The 14,356-nt window shown below is 24.6% G+C and overlaps 7 non-coding genes across 7 annotated transcripts; 6 read left to right on the forward strand and 1 right to left on the reverse strand.

Annotated features, from left to right (window-relative positions):
• The first annotated feature begins 2,020 nt into the window (after positions 1-2,020).
• Trnas-uga (transfer RNA serine (anticodon UGA)) lies at positions 2,021-2,102 on the forward strand. The gene has a single exon. It is a non-coding gene; the product is annotated as a tRNA-Ser (tRNA).
• A 768-nt stretch (positions 2,103-2,870) lies between these two features.
• On the forward strand, positions 2,871-2,944 carry Trnat-agu (transfer RNA threonine (anticodon AGU)). Its single transcript has one exon. It is a non-coding gene; the product is annotated as a tRNA-Thr (tRNA).
• Positions 2,945-8,123: 5,179 nt separating this feature from the next.
• Trnaa-agc (transfer RNA alanine (anticodon AGC)) lies at positions 8,124-8,196 on the forward strand. Its single transcript has one exon. It is a non-coding gene; the product is annotated as a tRNA-Ala (tRNA).
• A 1,581-nt stretch (positions 8,197-9,777) lies between these two features.
• Positions 9,778-9,848, forward strand: Trnae-uuc (transfer RNA glutamic acid (anticodon UUC)). The gene has a single exon. It is a non-coding gene; the product is annotated as a tRNA-Glu (tRNA).
• A 640-nt stretch (positions 9,849-10,488) lies between these two features.
• Trnaa-agc (transfer RNA alanine (anticodon AGC)) lies at positions 10,489-10,561 on the forward strand. Its single transcript has one exon. It is a non-coding gene; the product is annotated as a tRNA-Ala (tRNA).
• A 1,571-nt stretch (positions 10,562-12,132) lies between these two features.
• Trnaq-cug (transfer RNA glutamine (anticodon CUG)) lies at positions 12,133-12,204 on the reverse strand. The gene has a single exon. It is a non-coding gene; the product is annotated as a tRNA-Gln (tRNA).
• A 105-nt stretch (positions 12,205-12,309) lies between these two features.
• Positions 12,310-12,381, forward strand: Trnap-ugg (transfer RNA proline (anticodon UGG)). The gene has a single exon. It is a non-coding gene; the product is annotated as a tRNA-Pro (tRNA).
• Positions 12,382-14,356: the final 1,975 nt, after the last annotated feature.

The following is a 14,356-nucleotide window of genomic DNA, read 5'->3' on the forward strand; positions in this document are numbered from 1 at the left end:
TGCAGCTTTTAATATACTATCTTTATCTTTTATATAAAAATGTTAAATCTTCAGTATTAAAATTAAAAGTCTTAAATTTTTAATTTATTTGTAAAAAAAATCTAAAGAGCTAGTTTTTTTTTTGTTTTAACTTCTACATTTTTGGCTATATTACAATATAAAACTGTAAAAATATATCTTAAGAAATGAAAAAATCTGAAATTTTAACAAAAATTAAAATTTCATACCACTTGAACTGCAGTCTTGAGTAATAGCAATATCTGGTGTTGGTCTGCTATTTTTCAATTCAAGTTTTTGAACTTCAGATAGTTTTCCTATCTGACATATTTTAAAATTTGCAACATTCCATACAATACTACTTTGCATATTTTTTTAAAATAATAATCTAAAAATTAATGAAAACAGATTTTTACTTTTTATTTAGTATTATAAAACAAATTTTCAAAAAATAACCGACTTTGAAGATATCAGGATTGCCTTGCCACTCTTTGATTCAAAATAACTGTCCTGAGTTAGTTTAAAAATATCATGTGTCATCATAGGCATTTTAAATTATTTTAAAGATATTTTTTATTGTTTTTAAACTAATAGAAACTAGGCTCTTAAAAAAAAGCTTTTAAAACCACTAAATCTACCCTGAGTTAACAAAAAAAAACAAATATATCCTTAGTCAGCCTGAGCTTAAAAATACTTAATTCTATAAAATATTAAAAAAGTTATCCTGGCTTTAACTGAGTCATACTAAAGTTTTCCAAAACTTCATAGAATATTGAGTTATCCTTAGTGTGTGGAAAGATTTTACTAAATGTTTCTGATACAAAACAAAAAGTTTAAAAGATAAATTGTTGAAGGTCAACCTTTTCCATGCTTTTAAAAAATCACAAGAAATATAGCTTTTCATTTATCTTGAAATCGGTTTTTCTATGATCTTTAAGGAATAGCAATTTTTAAATACTACAAACAGTGGGTAGAAAGAAATTTTTTTCAAATACCATTTAGACTTGATGTAAAATTAAATAAATTTAAATTTAAACTTAATCAATTAAGTCTTTAAGACTAAATATTGATTGTAAAAAATCTGTTTTACAAGTTGCTATAATATTATTCATGATGTGACTGAAGAAATTTTAAAATAACTAGCTACAAAAATTGATTAATTTTTAAACTTTATGGCTGATAGAATAGCAAAGTTTGATTTGTTTGTTATCTTAATAAAAAAAGAAACTACTTTTAATAAAAAATTTAAGTTTAGGGTAATTTAAAGAATACTTTTTGTACAGTGAGATTAAAACTGCAATCACAGTATGAACTGTTTATTTTTTATTTGTTTTGTTTTTTTTTTTTGTTAATTATCTTTTAAATAATGTTGTTAATATTTTTTGTTCTTATTATCAATTTATTTTTATTTTATTAGCAGTTATTAATTGCTATTTTTACTACTATTTGTTTATTATTGAATCATTATCACTATAAAACAGGTTTAGCTTTATGGTTTGCTAACAAAATGTTAGCATTTGTCCTTGTAGAAAATTCTCTCACAAGGTTATACTACTGCGGTGCACTAACTGGTTGCGTACTGTTTGAGTGTAAATTCTTATGAAGTTAATGAAGTTATAAAATTTTTCCTTATGGAGTTTTGCATCAACATTGGTGCACATTTGAAATTACGCACCGAATCAGTATACTGGGTGATTTCCCTAACTTGTCACTAATTGGTATTTGAAATTTCGTTTTACTTTTCAAATACTAGAAAAACTTAGTTGAAAAACGGCAAATTAATCAGAAAAAATAAACAATAAAGAATAAAGATATTACATTTTTTTTTACTTCTTTATTTTTATTTTTTGGGTGGCACGCATGCGCCAGCGTCCCTCCCCACGCTACGCCCCTGGTACATAACATTTCATTGTTTTGCAACTAAACTACTATTATATCATGTCAAATAGTTTGTGCTACTTATGACGTGCCGCTTGTTGTAATGCTTTAAAATATAAACACATATTTACGTGATCAATCGTAAGCTGCGATGGCCGAGTGGTTAAGGCGATGGACTTGAAATCCATTGGGGTCTCCCCGCGTAGGTTCAAATCCTGCTCGCAGCGCTTTTTGATAAAAAACATTTCGCTTTATCTTTAAGTTCCATGCCGAGACTTTGTATTTTATTTTTAAGTTTGTAAGATCGTTCTAAGTTTAATATAATGTGTTTCTTCATTTTAAAAAAAAGTTAAAAGATTTTTGGTTTATTGTTAACTATTTTAATTAAGTTAGCTTTCGATTTTTAAAAGCAAAGGTTAACTACAAATTAAGACGTTTTTTTTAAATTCCAAATTATGATAATTTATTTAATTTGTTTCTGAATTCAAGCTGTTTTACCAACAATTCAATTTTGTAACAACACATATATTTGTTGTGAGCTTTTCAAAAAAAAAACAGTTTTGTAGGCAACAAATTGTTTTAAAAAGTTTAAAGTTAGATTTGTTATAAATAAATCTATATGGTTACGTCATATAAGCTATGTTCAATAATTAAACATTATGCAGTTTTTTTTACAATTTTTAACTTTTTTGTCAACGAAACTTTTGTAATTGTTTAGTAGATAAATAGGTAAATTGTCAACTTATATAAACGTTTTTTATTAAACTATAAAAATAATTTTAACTAGACAAAAAAAAATTATCTGCGTAAATTAGATAAAAAAGTGTTATATCAAAATATTAGTGCTTAAGAATATTATTAAGAAAACTAGTCGATTAAAATTTTTTTTAACTTGTTAATAATAATAAAACTAAAAATAAAAACTGCCGTTAACTTACGGAAAGCATAAGAATTTAATTGATTATATATAGCGCAACTTTTCTCATCGAATGTGCGGCGCCATGGCTTAGTTGGTTAAAGCGCCTGTCTAGTAAACAGGAGATCCCGAGTTCGAATCTCGGTGGTGCCTAGCCTTTTTACCCCTTTATACAACTTTTTCCTTAATTACTTTATGATTTTTATTTTCTGATAATTGTGATTTTTGTTTTTAAAAAAGGTATTCAAAGTATGCTTCAATTTTTATTTAACTGAACATTGTAGCTTGACAATAAAGTATTTTTGTACTATTTCTATATAAATAAAACTAGTAGTGAATATATTTTATAACATTTTTGATTATATTTTTTTAATGAACGCTTGAATTTGTGAACGGATTTTAGCTGAACTCTGTGTACTTTATTATTTTTTACTTTTAAAGTTAGTTTTTTGATTGTTATTTGACATGAAAACTGAATATATTGCTTCAACTCATTTTTCTTCAATTACATTTGTTATTTATTTTTGCCGCCTCTTGTTTTGGTACAAAAGGTCAATTTATTAATAATAGATTTAATAGAAATTAGTTATACTGTCAAAATTTTTGTTTTGATGTAAATATTTTTCAGTATTTAGTACTTCTTTTTTTGTCTATTACATGCTTTTTTTTCATTCTGAACATTTCGATATAAGGTTTAAAATTTAAACTGAACTCTAGCTGAGTTTAACTCCTGCTATAAACAAAATTCAAGTTTTCTTTGTATTTACTTAGGTTTTGTTTAATTACCGTCAATTTTTTAAGGCAAACGTCGTTGTTTGAAAAAGGAGGTTTAAACTTATATTGCTGCAACTTGACGATAACGTATGATGGTGATGTAGGAAAAATTTGTAATGAAAAGCATGAAGCTAATTTCATAAGAAAACCCTGCAAATAAATCCATGCAGGTTAGTAATTAATAATTGTATACTAAGTTTACCTTATTTGCTGCTTTTGTTTTTGCTTTTAAACTCGAAAGTTTAGTTTTTGTTCTTTTGTAACTAATGCCTCACATTTTAGCTAGACTGGTTAATTCATGCTAAAACATTAACATGAACTTTCTTTATGTTTCAAATGTATTTTTGTTTTAAATCGGTATACTGTTTAAAAATCTTATTTCTAATACTTACCAGGGGCGTCGCGTGGGGTGGCACACTGGAGCTGCAGTCCCACCTATTAAAAAAAAAAAGAAGAAAAAAGAAAATTTCCCTCTATTTCAGTTTTCCTGCTTTTTTTCATTGAACTTAAGATAAATTTGTTAGTTTTTCAAATTTTACATTCAATTTTCAAATATTCGTTAAATGGCTGGCGCTGCAAGCTAAAACTGTGGGTGCTGCATTTTAAACATATACAAATTTCCTATACAATTTTTAGAGCTGCATTCAATGCAGCGCTGTGTGAAATAAACTGAATATATAGAATATAGTGAATATGAATACACTGTTAACTAGTTTTTGAACATTAACATTGAAACAACTACTAGATGTAAACAACTTGAATACAGTGAAAGTAAAGTTTAGTTTTTGAGGTGAAAGTTGCAAGATCAAAACCCAGTGGTCAACACATATACAATAAAAAACTATATAAGCCAAAAGTTGTAACAAGTTTTTAAAGGACATTATTAAAAAAATTTAAAAACTCAAGAAATTTGTGTGTGTTTTATTGATAATTCTTTAAAAAATGGTCATTGAATTTTTTTTTTCATATATTATAATTTTCTATTCCTGATTACCATAAAGTAAAAGAAAACAAAGGCTACCTATCTTATTTACATAAAATAATTGAATTTCTTTTAAATATAAATAATTTTGTTTTTAGATAATTTTTAGTATTGCAATAAGCAATATGTGGCTAACAAGTTACATGCAAGTTTTAAATGTAACTGCTTTATATTGATAATAAAATTTGCCTAAAAAATAAAAGTTTTCAAGTTGAGAACTAAAACCTTAAGTTTTCTCAACTTAGTGTAAAAATTTTTAGAACAATATTATGATGAAAGATATAAAAAAATATTTTAAACTAAAAACTTTAAAAATTAAAAAAATCTTAATTATTTTGCTAAAAAACTTTGTTAAGATTTGCTGAAAATAAAGGAAAAGGTTAGATATAGTGAAATAGTTTTTTTTTTTAATTCCTTACATAAAGAACCTGTTGTTGCCTTAGTTTTATTTTAAGCATTTATTTGATTAATGAAAATTACAAGAACTCTGATACCACTCCATGATCTCTGTATGGTTTGACATGAAATTTAAATTGATATTAAAGCATTTATAAAAGAAGTTTATACAGCTTGAGCTTATTTTGTAGACTTTTAAGAAAACTATACATTGTTTTAAATTGCTCTTTTAATTGAATTATGACAAATAGTTAATTAAAGTTGGAGAGCACTAAAATTTTATAATGAGAGGGAAGTACAAACTTTCTTAACAAAATCAAACTAATTTTTTATCTCCAATTTGATTTTTTAGACAAGTACATTAAAGTTTTTAGATAAACTTACTTACACAACAAAAGACAATTCTCATAGTTAAACTTATATCAACCTGTATTAAAACTAACAAGTTTCATCTGTTTATTTTAAATGAAAAAATTATTTAAGGTATATAAAAGTATATAGAAAGTTTGTTAAGGACATAGGGGGTCTATCATTTTTTATAACAAAAATTAACATTAGAAATTATATGAAAGCGTTACTTATGTATTACAAAATACTTTTCACATTGAAAAAAATAATAATATCAGCTTTAAAATATCAGTACCGTGTAAAAATTTTCACAAATAGTTCAACATAATGAATTCTTTAGGTTGTTATAAAAAAAAAACAACATGCAAACTACAAATTATAGTGAATGGACTGTGGACCAGCTTAAACGCCTTGATATAGATGCTTTGTCTGAAGTTGAAAAGTTCAAGTTGAAAAACAGCAGACCCACACCAGATATTTCAATACGAAGAGTATACATCAACAGGTTTGAAGTTTATTATATAACTAAGCTAAAAGTTTGAACTATATAAAAATATTATTATATTTTATAAATGTGTTTGTTACTTAAAATAGAAAAGATATTATGAGGAAAAAGTTATTATGTTTACAAAGATTATTGCAGTTTTAACTAAAGTATTAGCTTTATAACTTAAAGTCTTTAGAGCTAAGATGTATTTGAAACATTGCTTTAGCAAAGGAGAAATTTTTAGAGCTTTTTTATATATTTACTTTTCAGGTATTTATAATAAATATCAGATTTTGTAACAACTATAGCACTTAAATAATGAGAATGAAGAGTTTTTTTTATTAATATAGTGTGTAATTTTTTTTTAATTTTCTAAAAAAAAGATAGAATTTTGTTTTGTGTTTTTGATTAATATTTATTGTTGTTAAGTATTAAAGTTTATATGTTACTTTAAAACTTTTAATTTTTATAGTTTGCAAATAGTGAACTACTAAAAATATTTTACTTTATTTTTAATTCTCTGTTCTGAATTCTAATTTTGACTAAACTTTTTTTTTTCAGATACATTATATGTTTGTAGTTTGTATTTAATTAATTAGATGCTAATGCTTATAGGTTATTTTACAAATTTTAATTTTGTTAGTCAACAAATTGTGAACTATCACATAGATTTTGCTTTGTTTGTTAATTTTGTATATTAAAACTAATTCTGACTTAACTTTAATTATGTTTTTAGTAAAAGTTATTTGGTTTAGATAATAATTTTTTGATCCTAGATAAAAACTTTTTAAGGTTATTTTTCAACTTGTAGTTATTTAGTTTGCAAACAAAGACCTTTTAAACAAATTTTGCTTTATTTGTTTATTATCTATATTGAAAGCTAATTCTGACTAAATTTTGCTTTTTAGTTTTTTATAAGTGATTTTAAATTAATATGTTTCAAAAAGTAAGTAGAATTTTATTTAATTTTTTTTAGTATTTAAAATTATTTTAAGAATATTTTTTTTTACTGCTGTAATATTTATAACTTTTTCAAGACCTTTGTGTTGCATTGTAAAAGTTTCAAAAGAAAATTCCTTCTAGTGTGATTTTTTTTTCAATTATAATGTTATTTTTTACTAGTGAAAAATAAGTAGGTAACTCAAAAGAAACAAAGTTACTGTTTAAAGCAATTTGTTTTTAGCTGCATTAAAAGTTTCTTTACTTTTTGAGTTAACTTTATAATCTACAAAAAAGTTATTAATGATATTTTTTGATCCGTAATTTTATTTTGCTAAAAATATTTTCTTTTTTTGTTTATAAAACCATTGATGCTTAAATAGTTAAATACGTAGTTTTTAAATCTTTTTAAAAGTTGTATTGTAAGAAGTTATTTATACATTAAAAATAATTAATTTTTTAATCTGTAAAAAAAAAATAATTTTGCTTATATAATTAAGTTATGTTAATACACACAAACTTTTTATCAATGTATGATATATTGTAAACTTATGTACTGTATTATGATAAAAATTTTTAGCAACATAGTAATCTATTTCCTTCATAAAGTACTTTTAAACAAATTCCTCATTCGAAATTAAGTATAAAAGTATAAAATATATATTTTGAAGTATATCATGTTTTTTTTTATATTCATAACAAGAAGCATTTAAAAGACTTTTAACTCAAAAGTTTCCCTATTTCATTCTAACTCCTTCAGTTATATTTCAGAGTTTCAAATTAGGGGATTTTTTTAAGTTGACAACTTAATCTGCAGCACCCCCTAACAAAAATACTACGCGACGCCACTGATACTTACTAATACGTAAGCAATAAGTAAATTTCTCTGTTTACAAAGTTCGCAAACGTCTTAGTTTTTCTATTTACTGTGTAGTTCATAATGTTGTAAGTATGAAACTAAATGTAAATTTTTGTCGGTGTAATTAACTGAATTTTTTTATTAAAAAAAGTTACTGTGAAAAAATTTAAAAAATTAAATTAACAACTTATTAGATTTTTGCTTTAAAATATTGTAAACTGCAGTTAGTTTAATACTTACAACAGTATGAACTACACAGTAAATAGAAAAATTGCAAAGTAAATAGACGTTTGCGTTAAAGTTTTGTTAAATTTTTTTTTCTTATATTTTGATTTACAGTCCCTAAATTTCAAAACTAAACTTGTGCTTAGTTTTTGTGCTAAATAATATTTTTGAAATCTACTTGTCGTAAATAATTGAAAATTAACATTACTGCTGTACTAGACGCACCATTAAGCTAAAACATTGAATGCTAGTTTGTCACTAACGCGCTATTATTGCGTCATATTAGATGTTTATAAACAATAATTTCACGCCTTACATGTTTGGGGGTGTAGCTCAGATGGTAGAGCGCTCGCTTAGCATGCGAGAGGTACCGGGATCGATGCCCGGCACCTCCACGTCTTATTATTTTTTTAGTAGCTTAATTAAAATAAAATAATTTTGGAAGCATTTGGTTATAATTCTCTTGCACTAGATACATTTTGTTTTTTAAAAGTTCTTTGTTTTTGCATCAATATTTTCTTAAAACATTGTTTTAATCTTTTTATTCGATTTTAAACATCATTTGTTTAAATTAAAGTTTTATTTTATAGTTTTTTAAATAACTTTCATGGATTATATTAATACTTATATTTCTACTCGTATGCTTATGCAAATTTTAAAGCAGTTTACTAATATTAATTCAGATTGACATTTAATATTTTCGTTAACTTCAAAGTTTAGTAGCTTTTAGTAGTAAATTTATTTTCCAGGTTTAAAGTTGTCAAGTCTATGATAATTTCAAATTTTCTAAAAATATATGATGTAAATGTTTTATATATAATCCTTAAGCTTGTACAGTTATAAGTATATTATTTTTGAAATACAGTTTTGAAACATATTAAAGCCAAACTCTAAATACAAGCGCGAATAGTGAATTTAAACTACCTCAATGATATGGAATTAAAAAATTCATGTTCTGAAAGCAAGTACTGTGTTTTGTTTTTGGTGAAGCTTGTTTATCGAATTAAAAAGGGAGTATGTTTTAAGTAGGTTTTAAAAAGTTAAGATAAGTTTTTAAAGTTATAATAGATCTCTTAAAGTTAAATATTTTTTACAACTAATAAACTTTTTTATAAGAATATGTTTATGTTTGATCTTTTAATTTTTACTTCATAAATCTTAAATTTTAATTCGTACAACTTATGCTTAGAAAAAACTAATAATGCCAGATCACTATTTATTTTGTTAACATTATAATTTCAAAATACAATAAATATACCCTCTTGCATTTGAAATTTAGGTTAAATGTTTTATATACTAAAAGTAAATAGTTTTATTATTTTTATACTTAACATTAAAAGTATTAAAATAATGTTCTGAATATACAATACATTATAAATAGATATGAAAATTTTTAAATAAATACATTTATTTATGTGCTTTATTAAGTAAGTAGACAAAAAGTTGTTTTAATAGTCAAAAATAAGCACGCTTCAGTTAAATTTATAAGCAGAAACCTTCGTTTGAATTTGAGTAAGATTTTGTTTAACTGATGATCTCGTTCGATTCAGTTCAAAGAAACATTGTTTTGTTAATAAAATCTAAAAATTTGAATTGATCATTCTCCTTATCATTAAGTCGAGAACTTTTGTTGCGATCTATAAAGTAAGAAAAGCATAAATAACTAACAAAATCATATTTGTAAATTGATTTAATTTATTTCAAGTGTAAAAAAGCTTTATTTAGATTATACTTTGTTAAAGAAATTTATAACTGTTTAAATATTTTATGGAAGTTGGACTGTACTTTAGGTTTTAAACCGTCCATATTTGTAACCTACCGTAATATTTTAAAAACAAATTAGATGATTACCAATGTAAAAATAAGTTCTCATTTACAATTGTGCTAAACTAGCTTCGCTGAACTAAATTTCATAGCTTTATTGTCACAATGCGCTTTTATTAGTTTATAAACGCAAGAAGCGCTCTTTAATTAAGTCCTACATGTCCAGTGGTTAGGATTACTGGCTTTCACCCAGGCGGCCCGGGTTCGATTCCCGGTGTAGGAACATTTCGCTGTAATCGTATAGTGGTTAGTACTTCACGTTGTGGCCATGACCACCCTGGGTTCAGATGTATTTTTTGTCTTAAATCGGTATACTGTTTAAAATTCTAATACGTATTATTAATACGTGAGCAATAAGTAAGTTTCACTGTTTACAAAGTACGCAAACGTCTTAATTTTTCTATTTACTGTGTAGTTCATACTGTTGTAAGTATTAAACTAAGTGTAAATTTTTGTTGGTGTAATTAACTGAATTTTTTTATTAAAAAAAGTTGCTCTGAAAAAATCTAAAAAATTAAATTAACAACTTATTAGATGTTTGCTTTAAAATATTGTAAAATGCAGTTAGTTTAATAATTACAACAGTAAATAGAAAAACTAAGACGTTTGCGTAAAAGTTTTCTTAAACTTTTTTTTTCTTATATTTTGATTTACAGTCCCTAAATTTCAAAAATAAACTTATGCTTAGTTTTTGTGCTAAATAATATTTTTGAAATCTACTTGTCGTTAATAATTATAACTAACAATACTGCTGTACTAGACGCACAATTAAGCTAAAACATTGAGTGTTAGTTTGTCACTTACGCGCTATTATTTCGTCACATTAGCTGTTTATAAACGATAATTTCACATAATAAATGCGTGGGGGTGTAGCTCAGATGGTAGAGCGCTCGCTTAGCATGCGAGAGGTACCGGGATCGATGCCCGGCACCTCCACCTTTTACTATTTTTTTAGTAGCTTAATTAAAAAAAAAAAATTGGAAGTATTTGATTATAATTCTCTTGCACTAGATACATTTTGTTTTTTAAAAGTTCTTTGTTTTTGCATCAATATTTCCTTAAAACATTGTTTTAAGCTTGTCATTCGATTATAAACGTCATTTTTTTTATTTTATAGTTTTTGTTTTGTTAAATTAAAGTTTTATTTTAAAGTTTTTTAAATAATTTTCATGGATTATATTAATACTTATATTTTTACTCGTATGCTTATGTAAATTTAAAAGCAGTTTACTAATATTAATTCAGAGTTAAATTTAATATTTTCGTTAACTTCAAAGCTTTTTATTTTCAAAAATTAAAATTGTCAAGTCTATGATAATTTCAAATTTTCTAAAAATATATGATTTATATGTTTTATATATAATCCATAAGCTTGTACTGTTTTAAGTATATTATTTTTGAAATACAGTATATTTCGAAACTTATAGTTTAGGAGATATAGTAAAGTCAAACTCTAAATACAAGCGCGAATAGTAAATTTTAGGTAGTTATTTTATAGTTAAAATTGAACACTGTTTAGGTATTTATTTTTTTGAAGTTTGATTTAAAACAAAGTTTTATCATAATAATTTATTTTATCGTTTTTAAAACACAGCCTGTTTTAAATTTTTGTATGATTAAAAAAAGATTTTTTTTTACCAACAAGTCTTTCTCAAATAAAAAATGTATTTGTATATCAAACAAAAAGCATATCTAACGTTAATGATTTTAATTAAAAAAATCGCTTTTAAAGTTTTCATTGTAGATAATTTTTGTGTAATTTAAAATTTAAAACAGATTGATAAGATTTAACCTAAACCATTCAATATAAATACTATTAAAATTTTTTTTTAAGCTCGAGAAGATTTTAGATTAAGGTTTACTTATGTATTACAACTGTTATTATTTGTATATATACTTATAATATAACAGCATGAAATTTAACTTATCAAAATGAAATTATAATACAAATTAGTTATAGATTAGTTTTATAAAAATTGAAACGACTTATAACTAGTATTTTTATAGTGTTGAAATATGCATATTACATGTTTTAAATATGCAACAATATTTAATAATTTCGTAAGATAAGTTATATGTTTTTAGCAATATCAATAAAAACTTAGTGATGTTTTTTAAAATTCTTATAATGAAAAATATGATAGTAATTTACATAATTCAAACTTGTGCACAAACGTTAGTTTCAATAAAATTTGTTTAAAAATACTAAATCTAGTTTAAAAAATATTAGTTAACTAATTTTAGATATTTTTTAACAGTTGGCTATATTTAAAAGTTTAAAAATGTTATATTTTTTAAATAAGCACCAGTCTATTTTAATGCTAACTATAATTTCACTTCGCTTTATAAGATGTTCAGTCTTGTTTTTAAAGTTATTGGTATATTTACTTTTATAAAAATTGTACAAATTAGAAGTGTTAGCTTCGTTAACAACTTTAATATATTTATATGTGTTAGTAAAAGGATAAAACTTTAATTTATAAACTTACTTTAGCAAAGATAAAAAAAGGTCCTACCGAGACTTGAACTCGGATCACAGGATTCAGAGTCCTGTGTGCTAACCATTACACCATAGGACCGCACGCTTACAATGAGCAATATAGCAATATAAACGCTACGCTAAGAGCAGCCATTGTGACGTAACAATGCTGTTTATAAATTTGCGTTTACAGTTGTCGACAGATGGCTCGTTGGTCTAGGGGTATGATTCTCGCTTTGGGTGCGAGAGGTCCCGGGTTCAAATCCCGGACGAGCCCTCTTTTTTATTGTATGTAATCAATTTACTAAAAAAGCTTGTTGTTTTTTCTTCAAAGACTTTCGCTTTTTTCTCCAGAAAGCAAAAACAATTAATTGATAACACAGCTATTTTCTATACAAAATAATTGCAAATATATTATAACGTAACAATTAAATTTGATTTAAGTCTAGTTAGCTTAGATAAGGTTGGTAAATATGAATCTTGACCACTTTTTAAATACAATGTTAATCGTTTGGTTTTAAGATAGTTAATGGGAAAAACTATTATTGTAGTATTAGTTTTTGAGATGTTTAATTATATGTAAAGTATTTACGGATACAACATCAACACGAAATAATCACAAAAAAGCTGTTGACATACTAGGACAATTTAAAGAACTGATTTGTAGAACTTTATTTTTTATTGTTTTTTAATATTTAAGTCAACGACTTTATAAAAATCTAAAAGTTTAAAATAATCAAAAGTATTCCTAATGTAAGCTCAAGCTAGTCTTATTTCTATTTCTAATTAAGTTTATGTTGAAAGCCTTAAAACATTAATAGAATGGAAAAATATATAAACAGCTGAAAGAAGTCTCTTAAAACTCATTTCAAATAATCTTGTCCTAAAAGTTTTTAGCAAGAAATTCATTTCGTTGATGAACTGAAGCCTAAATTAAGTTTAATATCTTTTCATCAAATTAATTAAAATATATTTGGTAATTTTAAATTTAGTAATGCTTATTAAAACTAAAAAAACCTAAAATTTTTCACGTTACAATGCAGAATTTATTAGCTCGTTTATTCAAAAATCAGTTTGTTGATAAACAAGGCTTGTATTGGCTTTTGCAATTTGTCTTTCAAATTTTCAAAGTAAGTAAAGCTTTTTGTTGAAAAGTACATAAATTTTCTACTTATATAATAACTTTATTTTATTTTAACTAAGGTAATGGCTTGGTAGTACAGATCCTAACGAAGCAAGTCCGCTTGAATATATAACAAAAACAATTTGCACAGTACTTTTATTTATTTTAGCGTTGTTGCGATAGTAATTCTGTTTAGTACGAGAGGCACCGCAGATCCAGAAATTTGGTCCGTTAATGTTTGGCTGATGAGCCAATGGTATGAAGCTACCATCTGCAGGATTGTGACTGAACGCCCCAAAAGCAACCGAGGTCGCCCAAAAGCTAAGTTTTGAGAACGTATGCAAGCGAGACATAAAAAGCTAAAATATAAGAACTGATGAGTGGGAGTTGCTTATAAATGATCGCGCCGAACGGCGATCTACTGTAAAAAAAAGACTTAAAAGAAGGGATATCAATACTTTAAAAAAAACCGAAGCCGACGATGAAAATTAAAAGCATTATTAATTTTATTCATATATATTTTTGTATTGAATTTTAATTTACTTTAATTTTTAATTTTTTTTTATTTATTTATTCATTGGATCATTGTGTTTATATACATATATAACTTTAATACTTAATTATATCTTTTTATTTAAAAATACAATAAGTTTTGGTTTTATGTTTTTATAGTTTTATAAATTTTCACTCTTTTAAAGTGTTTTTCAAAACAATTCACATCATATAACTAAAAGTCTAAGTTTTAGATGAATATTTTAGCGGTTTTGAATATTAAAAGTGAAAAATCTTTAATATATATTATATGTGTTTGTAAAAACTATTAGAACTTAATATAAAAGAGCGTAATGTAGTACAAACAAAATATAGCTGTTGTAGCTTTTATAAAAGTCTGACTTCCAGTTTTTCATTTTATAGCTACTTTAACTGTACTTAAAGTTAGTTTTAACTAAAAATTTGAGCAATTTTAAGATGAGTTTCTTTTTGTAAGGATCAAAAATACGCTTAATTTTCAATGTTTGTTTATAACTTTATAAAAGTTTTTATTCTTTCGTTATAAAAGTATTTAGTTTTTCTAAAACGTTTAAGAAAGTAATTTTCAGAACAAAAGTGAGTTACATTTGAAACTTAA

Source organism: Thalia democratica, chromosome 8 (assembly GCF_965202585.1).
Source record: "Thalia democratica chromosome 8, ktThaDemo2.hap1.1, whole genome shotgun sequence".
Lineage (NCBI taxonomy): Eukaryota > Metazoa > Chordata > Thaliacea > Salpida > Salpidae > Thalia > Thalia democratica.